The sequence below is a fragment of the Motacilla alba genome, chromosome Z (assembly GCF_015832195.1).
Source record: "Motacilla alba alba isolate MOTALB_02 chromosome Z, Motacilla_alba_V1.0_pri, whole genome shotgun sequence".
In the NCBI taxonomy this organism is placed as follows: Eukaryota; Metazoa; Chordata; class Aves; order Passeriformes; family Motacillidae; genus Motacilla; species Motacilla alba.
Genome location: NC_052046.1, coordinates 15,016,534 through 15,026,384, shown reverse-complemented (window position 1 = coordinate 15,026,384; position 9,851 = coordinate 15,016,534).

Genomic DNA, 9,851 nt, shown 5'->3' with positions numbered 1-9,851 from the left:
AATACAAGAATGAGAAAGACAAACAAGGTGAACCTGAGGAAAAAAATGTGAGGTTGAAAAAACGGCTTCACACAGTTACTCATCTATATCAGGGTTTTGCAACTTTAAAATATGATTTAGATGGATTGTGCAGGGAAATACAGTATTATCTGTAGCCAATGTCATATATATTAAAACACATACAAGTTAATGTTACTATGCTGACAAATGTGAAATTCAGACCTCACTTTTAATGCAGTCTCTAGTTGCAATTGATATTTAATTTATAGGAGCCCAATTTCAATGTATTATTTTCTTCCATTAAGTCTTTGTGTGTACTGGGATTTGTTAGACCGTTATGGGGAAAAAGTCTGTTTTGAAAAAAAAGTAGTTTCTAGTACTGAGTGAAAATAATTTCACTGAGAACTGCTAGAAAGTTTTGAGTCAAGGATTTAAAGTTTGTGAGTCTAAAACATTAGGTGACATATTTTGAAGGTATATGAAGCAAGAAATACCAAAATTATGAAAAACATAAAGGTGAACATTAATGTGAAGATGACTTAAGAGTTTAAAAATTCAAACTCCTGCTTTAGTTTACAAGAGTGGTGGCCAGCAAGTCTCTAGAAAACAAAGGTGAATACTTCTAGTCAAGAATAGAGTATGAGTAGTGCATTGTAATGGCCTCAGGAATCACAATATTATTGATTTGTCGATCATTCCATATAAGTTTCAGGTTAGGGAGAGTCTGAGCCTATTATTTTTACAGGAGTGTTCTTATAATCTAGCTTTTAGCATTTGACTGTATTGAATCACATAACTAAAGACTATGTCATAAGCAAAATTCTCTAAATGACAGAGCCTGCATAATTCCAGACCTGCTTACATCCAAAGCCCCATGTATCTTTTGATCTTTTGTGCTTACCCAGTAATGCCATATAACTTATAAAGCTAGCAACCAACACACATTGGAAAATCATTGAAAATCATTACTCAAGTAATGCATACAAGTCAGAACCTCTAAAATTTACTCAAGTAAAATATTGTGGGTCAAAATCTATTTTTACTGCTACAGCTAATATTGAACCATTATGCATCTGAGAGCTTCATAATCATGCTACATACTCTACATTTCATTTATGTAGCTTTAATAGTTAAGTTTCCTTTCCATATATCACATACTCAATGAAATCTGTGGAGAAAGTTAGTCTAGCTGGAAGCATGAATATTCTGGATCATGACAAAGGAAGTCTCTCTGACATGTAGGACACAAAGGACCTCAAATACCAACCAAATTATCTATTATGAGAAGAATACCCAAGCTACTAGAAAATGGTATGTTTTCATGTTATAAATTACTGACAGCCATAATTTGAATTACTCATTTTTAAAGCATTTCTTCTCAGAATGAAAATTACACACTTCATTCTGCGTGGTATAAATTTTGTTTTGCAGGGTTTGTTTTAAATGATTGTGTTCAAGATTCGTGAAAAAAAAAAAAAAAATCACAGGTGTCAAATTAAATTGGCTTCACAGTTCTCTTCTGTCCTGTCAGGCACATACTCCTCATGACTCAGGCTGAATCTGTAAAGCTGATCCAACTGCTTTAATTCTAAGAATCTTATCACATGAAAACGGACTTTCCCTTTTTCAGAAAAAAGTTCCCCCATCTCATAACTTTCTTCCTTGCAGATATCATTGCAAAAAGACTGCACTTTGTTGAGCAAGTATCTGCAAGGAAAAGGAGACTTGTTGACCACAGGCCCATGGAAACCAACATATGATTCACTTCTGAGAATATTTCAACCTGAAATTACCATAGATTACACACTGCTGACTGTTTCTAGCCTACACCTGATCTCAGAGATCTACTAGAGACACATAATTGGTTTACTGGGAATATATCCATCCTGAAACATGCTGTACTGAGCTGTCAATATAAAACCCCCTAATTATTTTTAATAAAACTGGAATGGGCAAAGATTGTGTGTTCTTGGGTCTTGCTCTAGAGCCACCAATCTGGAATGCAGTGGTATGGCATTTTAAGACTATTCTGCAATTTTAAGAGAAAACTAACAAAACTCTCAAGCCACAGTGACATCTAGTAACTCCAGGGAATACAGGAAAACCTGGATCTTCAAAGCTTATGGCTTTCTTTGTAACTGCCACCTTTTGGAGCACACTCACTCATGGTTTCAATAGCAGCTCTAATGAACCCTTCCTTTTAATTTCCACCCCTTTTGCACCCTGATCACATCCAGCATGCCCCATGCCCCAGGTCATAGCTCAGACAGACCTGCTGCCTACAGAGGCTGCAAGTGTCAAAAGCTGCCCCCCATCAGCAAGTCTGAGATGTTGTCACACATAACAGGATACCCAGACTTCATAGAAAAGGAATTACAGCCAGTGACAGTTGCTGCTGAAGGAAACAGAGCTTTTACTGTCTTTCCTTCTCCCCATCTTTGTGTTCTGTATCAGACATGACAAGTAATAAAGCCTAACTTGTTTTACTAATGTTTTACTTGTTTTACAAGTAATAAAGCCTAACTTGTTTTACAGAATCCTGAACTGTTACTTTTTCCAGCAGGATTTGTCAACATTGCCAAAGCCATATGAACTAGGCTATAAATCTATGTAATCTGTGGCAATATTTTAAAAGTCTGCAATACATTGTTTTTGAGGAAGAGACTTCAAAGCTCAGGCAAATTGAATACATCCAAATACCCACTGTGCTGAGTTTGAATAGACACTGAAAAGCTCTGTGTTTTTAAAGTGATCAAATGTTGGATGCCTTTCCCTTTTCTAGCCAACTATAGTAGACACTTGCAATAATCTAGAGGGAAATGGCAAGATATTCTTACCCAACTTGGCTGTACATTTTTACCTTCCCGTTCCTTAAGCCTAGTCATTTGTTGCTGCTTCATCTTTACCATCTTCACAGAACAAGACTCCAATTGTGTTAGCAGTACCAGTAAAGAGGGTCTCAGTGGGATTCAGAACTCCTTGTCCTTTTATAACAAGATACAAGTGCATAGAGCACTTCTATTCAAAAATCAAAGAAAAGAATAAAGTTATAACAGTATTGTTATGACATTTGCTTATGTTTATTAAAATAACTCCCCAAGCAATATCCAACAAATAAAATTGAACTTTTTTTTTGGTACAGCAGTAACTCTCTTAAGATCAACCTTTGATCCCTATTTTGCAATTCACGGTTCCTTCTCACAGATTAGAAGTTTGACTATGCTTCCCCATCCTCTCCATTCTGGGATTTGCACAGGAATTGGCCTGTTTTACTCTTCTCAGATAATTCATGAAGTCTATTATTTGATTTGATTTAACAATTTCTCCCTTGTTAGAACTTTATCAGGAAAAAACCTGTACAATACATCTTTTTTCAGATTGCAGATGGGGTATTAACCGCTGCTAATTTACTATGGAAATTTGTCTTCAGGATAGTTTAAGGGACGAAACCATTAAAGTAAATAAAAACACCACCATCACCACCAACCATCACCCAAAAACCCCAACCAATGAACCAAAAAAAAAACTCTCAACCAACATGGAAGAACATATATGCAAGCCAACCCAATGCATTCGGGTTGTGGCAGACTTGCTGCCTAGACAGACAAATCTGTTCATGAGCAATGCTTATGATTAAAAGTTCTTTATTTGTTCTTCATCAAAGTTTTTTAACACACAGAATCTGCTAAATGGAAACTATGGAGGTGACAACTAAACCAACAACTGAGTTGTGAGATAACAAGATACTGCTTCAATTTGTACAGCAGCAGTATTTCAGCTTTGTTTTATCAGCATCCATGCTACTGTGGGCAGGAGCCTGGAGAACCTTCCAGGGTTACATGTTCTAGAAAATGAAAAGTGTCTTCTCATAGAGACCATTAAGATTTCAATACATTAGTTCAACCAGTTAGGATTACCTTGATTTCCTCCACCTCATCCCAAATCTCCAAGTTAACATTTCTTATCATACATAACCAAAAAGGTCTTTACTTCATTAAAAACCAAACCACATACTGTTCATCTCAGATGGATTCAGGCAGGTCCTTCTTCACTAAGATTATTCTCCAGCCCCAAGTTACAGTTCATCCTTTCACAGGCATTTATTCACCCTGAGTGCAAGAAGATAATCCACTATGTTTCTGTCTTTTTTTTTTTTTGTTTTTGTTTTTTTTTTTTTTTTTTTTTTTTTATCTGTGTTTATGCAATGCATGGTATATGCAGTAAGAGAATCAGTTCTTTCCAGAAGGATCACATTCCCTCTTGGTGCACTGTAAGGATCCTCTGTGAGTTTGCAGCTGATAGGATTTTGAACTTAAAAGCTTGTTGCAGGAGAAGGCAATAAGCCAGCAGTGTTGCCTTCATTGTAGTTTGCACGTATTTGGAAAGATCTTAAAGATGTGGCCTCATGTGCAGCCAGATAGCTCACTGCTTTGAAGCTCCTTTTTCATCCTATACTGCACTTACACACATTTAATTCCCCAAAATACGTGGCTCTTGAAAATCAGTCAGTGCAAAATGAACAAAGTATAAACATTTTCAGTGGGAAATTTTGCTCTGATTTTCAGCTGTGCTTTCTTGTAACTGGAAATGTAAGCTTTAGGCAACTGGTGCATCCTTTTCAAGTTCTCCTCTTGTTTAAGCACTCTTTGCCTGAATGAGACAAAGAGTGTTCTTGGATCTTATGAGACCCAGTTTAAACTATGCACAGATTTCATATTGTGATTTTATCATAATTCATTGTTGTGAAAGGAAGCTGTAATCATAGCTGATCATTACTTTCATTATTGTAGCTGCAGAAGTTACAGGCTTTTAGAAAAACACAGCATCTTATATTTCACTTTTAAGATTTTCAGCAGAGTACAAATATAAATTCTAACTAAAATTTAAATAATTCCATTTGGGAGCTTTGAATACATGGTAGTTTCACTCTACTAGCACTTTGTTGAAGTATGTGCCAAAGGTAATATACAAAAAAATCCCAATCAAAACCTGATGAAACAAATAATAACCTTTTAGAGTTCATTCAAGCAAAACCTATAAAAGAATCCTATTTTAGAAAAATCAAGTAAAGGTCTTAGAGCTGGATGCATGTTCAAATGGCTTAATGCCATAATACTTTGTGGTTTTGTAGTCTGAAAATAGCAACAACCAGTTCTTTAAACACTGATTTCTATGCTGTTATATATATTTATCTCACTGAGGTCATACATCTGCCTTCCAAGGACTGAGTATTTTTATTCTTCATGAACAGCATTTACTTCATACTTTCCTTAAGGTGACTCTTCTCCATACATTCAGACAGTGAATTGCATACACAGCTGTACCCCATACCACTTCACAAGTATCTTTTCATTACAATTAGTATCAGCTGCCATGAGTTTCACACCAATTCACCAGAGCACACTAAAAATAGCATCCTCAGTACTCAGCAATATGAAATGTTGAGTTGCCTTAATTTCTCTAAATTCCTTTAAATAGCATTCAGAGCAGTCACTTTCTTTTAACTTTGGCCTCAATTTTACATCTTAATCCCCTTTGCTCAGGAACATGCCATTAGCTATAGTACACTCTGAAAATATTCCTTGTCATATGTTAGCTTACCTAATACATGATTGCTGTGAATAAAATAAAAACAATTCCAACCTGTAATGAAAGCCAAAATTTAAGAAATAATATTTATCTATTTTTAGCTGTAGTTACATAACTCTAATTAGCTATAGTTCCATGAAACAAAGGAATCTCTATATGGTGTTGCAGATTATCTCTTTGAACAAAAATCTATCAATGTAGTTATCTTTAACAGGGCATCTTTCCACACTTATAATTTCTCTTTTTTTTCTTTCTGCAATTCTCATAGGATGTGAAATTATATAGAACTCCTTAGGATTTTGGTTTATTGTAAATTATGCAGTTTCCTGAAACTATTTTAAAGATACTTGCAAAGATGTATGAATATTTTTCTTAATAATACCAGATGAGCTAAAAGAGGATGATGGGCACCAACTGTTGCTTGGAAGGCTCACCTTGGGTATCAGAAAAACAAGTTTTTCACTAGGATAGTAGCCTAGAAGTTAGAAAAGCGTACTGCAAGATTTCTGTATTTTCTGGGAGATTATCAAATCTCCCATAGGCAAGGTTTTGAGCAACGTGATCCAGCTCTGAAGATAGTCCTACTTGGACAAGTAAGGTCCAATATGCCCAACATATTTTCAATCAAATTTGGTTTTATTTTAGGTATGCCTATATAAACAAAAATGCTGCATCTTCAATTTTCATTAGCAAGTGTCAAACAGGCACAGTGGTCTGGTTAATACCTCAAACCAATCCTTTTTAAATTGCAAGTGCTTCTCAGTGCATGGACTAGAAGGTTGAAAAAGTTGTGAAGAACATATTACTGCTATAATGCAAAAGAAATTGAGATTTGCAAGTCAAATGTGGAGAGTATGAAGGCCATGCCTGGAGGTCTGCAGCCAAGACAGACAACCTGTTGGGAGTTGTATGGGAGGTATAGGGGGTGTTTTTTGTACAAACAGATTATCTATTTTGGTTAGCATGACTGAATTTTTCTCTGCCTGAAATCCAGGTCACCAGAAGTTGCATTGACTAGATAGGTTGGGGATAATACTGATTATACTTTGAACCATGAGCAGCATTTATCTGCACAGTAGCAAAAGAAGAATTTCTCTTGCTTTCTACAAGATGTAAATGGACTTCCTTGAAACTATAAAAATCCCGTTGTCATAGTGTAAGAGGGAGAGATATGCAAAAGCTCTGCCAACTTTTGGTAGTCAGTTTGATGCTGTTGCTCATTTGAAAACAGTATCAAAAAGAAGTTCCACTAAATAATGTGTTCTGCCAGAAGCCATGGAACTGTCAGTTGTTTAAACCACTGAATCCAGAAACAAATTTAGCGAAATTATAATATCTGTCTCTTGCCTGTAGAGTGGTTGATGCTCCTTTAGTAACACCTCTGGTGATGCACATCCAGGATTTTCCTTCAAACACACTTCTTATGCTAAAAAAGGGAAAAGGAGATTTTCTTTTCTTTTTTTTTCCTCCATGATATTTAAGTAATCTGAGGAGATTTTAAACTCCTTCATTACAGCAAGAATTGTCTACATCCACATGTTCACTTTGGAAAGAGAGAAAGGTTTTACCTTTTTTTTTCCCCTGGCTGTTTCTCAAAGACAAACACTGCATCCATCACATAAATAAAACATTTTCTCCCTCATTTCTTATATGCTGCTTGGAAGTTATCTAATACAGGAATCCAATAGGTTGATTTTATTTATACAGTATTTCTATAGCAGCTGATTTAAAGAACTTTCTGTGAAGCAATTCCGTATCTACTGTTTGTCTCTTTAAAACTGTTTTCTATGAAAAAAAATTAATGACTACATTAAACTGTATTAAGAATTTAAATTCTGCTTTTCATAGATTTATGAGTTTACATTCTGGGCAGAGCTTGTACTTTCTACTGGTCAGCAGCTTGATGTAGTCCTAAATACAATTTTGAAGCAGGCCAGCATTTTGGAAAAAGCAAAACCACCAGAGGCTAAGCTATTCTCTTCCACAGTAGTTGTGGGATTCCACCACAGGTCGTTCTGTAGGTTGTACTAACTAAGCATAGCATTACATGATAACTAGATATTGTAATTTTAACTTAACTGTTTTTTTAATCACATGGTAACAGGTTTACATTATATTTTATCTTCTTAGTAGAGGTGGACCATTACAGTCTTACAGCAGAGCAAAAGCTGTTAAACTGTATTGGGGTACTTCCAACTGTCTCACTTATCTCACTCACATTGCAACAAGGTCTGCAAGCCTTGGAAAGAGCCTTCTGAAAAAGGTGGAAGGAAGCTTTAATGTAGATTCTGAGTAATCACCATGCAAAACAGACTACTATACCTCCTTGATAGAAAAATCCAGAAAAGTAACACCGTGAAACAGCAGAGAAATGTTCAAAATCAAAGTATTTATCCATTCGAAAGCACATTTAGCTATAAATTTGAAGTGGGAACTTTGTCTCTCCTTTCCTTTGCTGTCTACACAGTAGAGATGTAGTGTAAGCTGGTTACCTAGACTGTCATCTTCTTTTGTCACTGGAAAAGGTACATACAGAGAGTAGTTCTACCTGCTTTGGAATGTGAACCAGAACATCTCTAGGAGAGCCTAGACAAACCAGAGATCCACTTCAAGGGTAAAAGAAGTGAAGAAAAATTCTGTGAAGTGAAAACAAAAAAGAAAATGAGGAGGATTGCAAATGTTGATAAAGATCAGGGTTGTGCTTTTCAGGTGCTCTCTTAAGAAGAGATTTCACAGACGCATTAATTTGTTAAGCTGTATAGACAGCTGGCAAGCATAATCCCGTGAATAACTATGAATACAATAATTTGCAAGTGCAACATGCGATCCATGGAAAGAATTAGTTTTTCAAAGTCAGACCTCTTAAGACAGCCTTGTACAACCTGCTGCAAGCAGAAGTGATCCAACCTTGAGGCCGTCATGGAAGGGCAGTTAATGTGATACCAAGCTGGCTTGGTAGAAGGCATAAGCTGAAAGGTAAAATGAGCCAAGTAAAAGTTGAATTAAGGGTGTTCTGACCACAACCTTACTGACCTACATCCCAACCACAGCAAAGCACAAAACTTTGGGGGAAAAATAGCCAACAGAACACGTGAAAAAAACCCCAACCAAGCAGAGTTGAAGGTTGGTTCAAGCTGTCATGACTAGGAACCTGGAGGAAGAGTATGTCAGCATCTGCTTTTATGTTTCTAGAAAGACGTAAAGATAATTCTAGACGCATCAAACTAGACTTCCCATTTGTATTTTTCCTTTTAGCAAGACATAGTTTCCATGTACATGCAATATTTAAGTGACTTTTCCTTTTGGAATCTTTAGAATCTGTTCATTAACTTTTGTTTCATGTCTTTTGTAGCCATGTTTTAAGTACACAATTACCTTTCTAACAAAGCAGAAAAGTACCTTTTTACCAATCACACAGGCACCTCAAGGAATTAAGTGCATAAAATAATCTGTACATTTTGTTATTAATGAGAAACACCTTCAGCAAGTGAACAAACAAAAAAAGAGTACTAAATTAGCTCTAAAGTTTTCACCAGTTTTTTTTTTTTTTTTTTTTTTTTTTTTTTTTTTTTTGTTTTGTTTTGTTTTGTTTTGGTTTGGTTTTTTTTTTGGTTTGGGATTTTTTTTTAGACATTGGGATATTATATTTGAGTCACTAATAAATACTTGTGACCTGGTATAATTTTTTAAATTCACAGAGAAGTGAAGATTTTCTTACAATTCAGTTAAGAAGTAGGAGTAAAATTCAGCTACCTTGAAATAAAATTCAAAGGTTTACTATTAAGAAATTTAATTGCACTCCCAAGAATCAGTATAGAAACATAGTAACATTACTTTGGAAAGTGTCTAGCAGCTGCTTTCAATATCCTTGGGTTTGCCAGAACTTTTAATGATACTGCAAACAGCTGCTCTAGTACACTGCATGCCTGTCATCTGTCTATCAATTTATTTCATTTCATCATAAACAAGAAACAGTTTGGTTTCAAAAATAGGACATCCAGCAGTCAGTTAAAGAGGATTCATGAAACCTCTTCTCTTTTAAGAAGGATTCATTATTTCTGGCTACTTTGCTTGTAAATTTCTTTCCTGCAATAACTGTGTTTTGTGTTTACATCTGGAGTTACCTGTTCTCTGTTGCAATTTACAGGTGCAAACCATTGAGACCAAGCATTGCATAAAGGTGGGGCTTTGGGCTGTCCTGGGAGGAAATGTCTCTCTAATCATGACTGACAGGCGCTTACTTGCTAAGGTATCATCAGAGG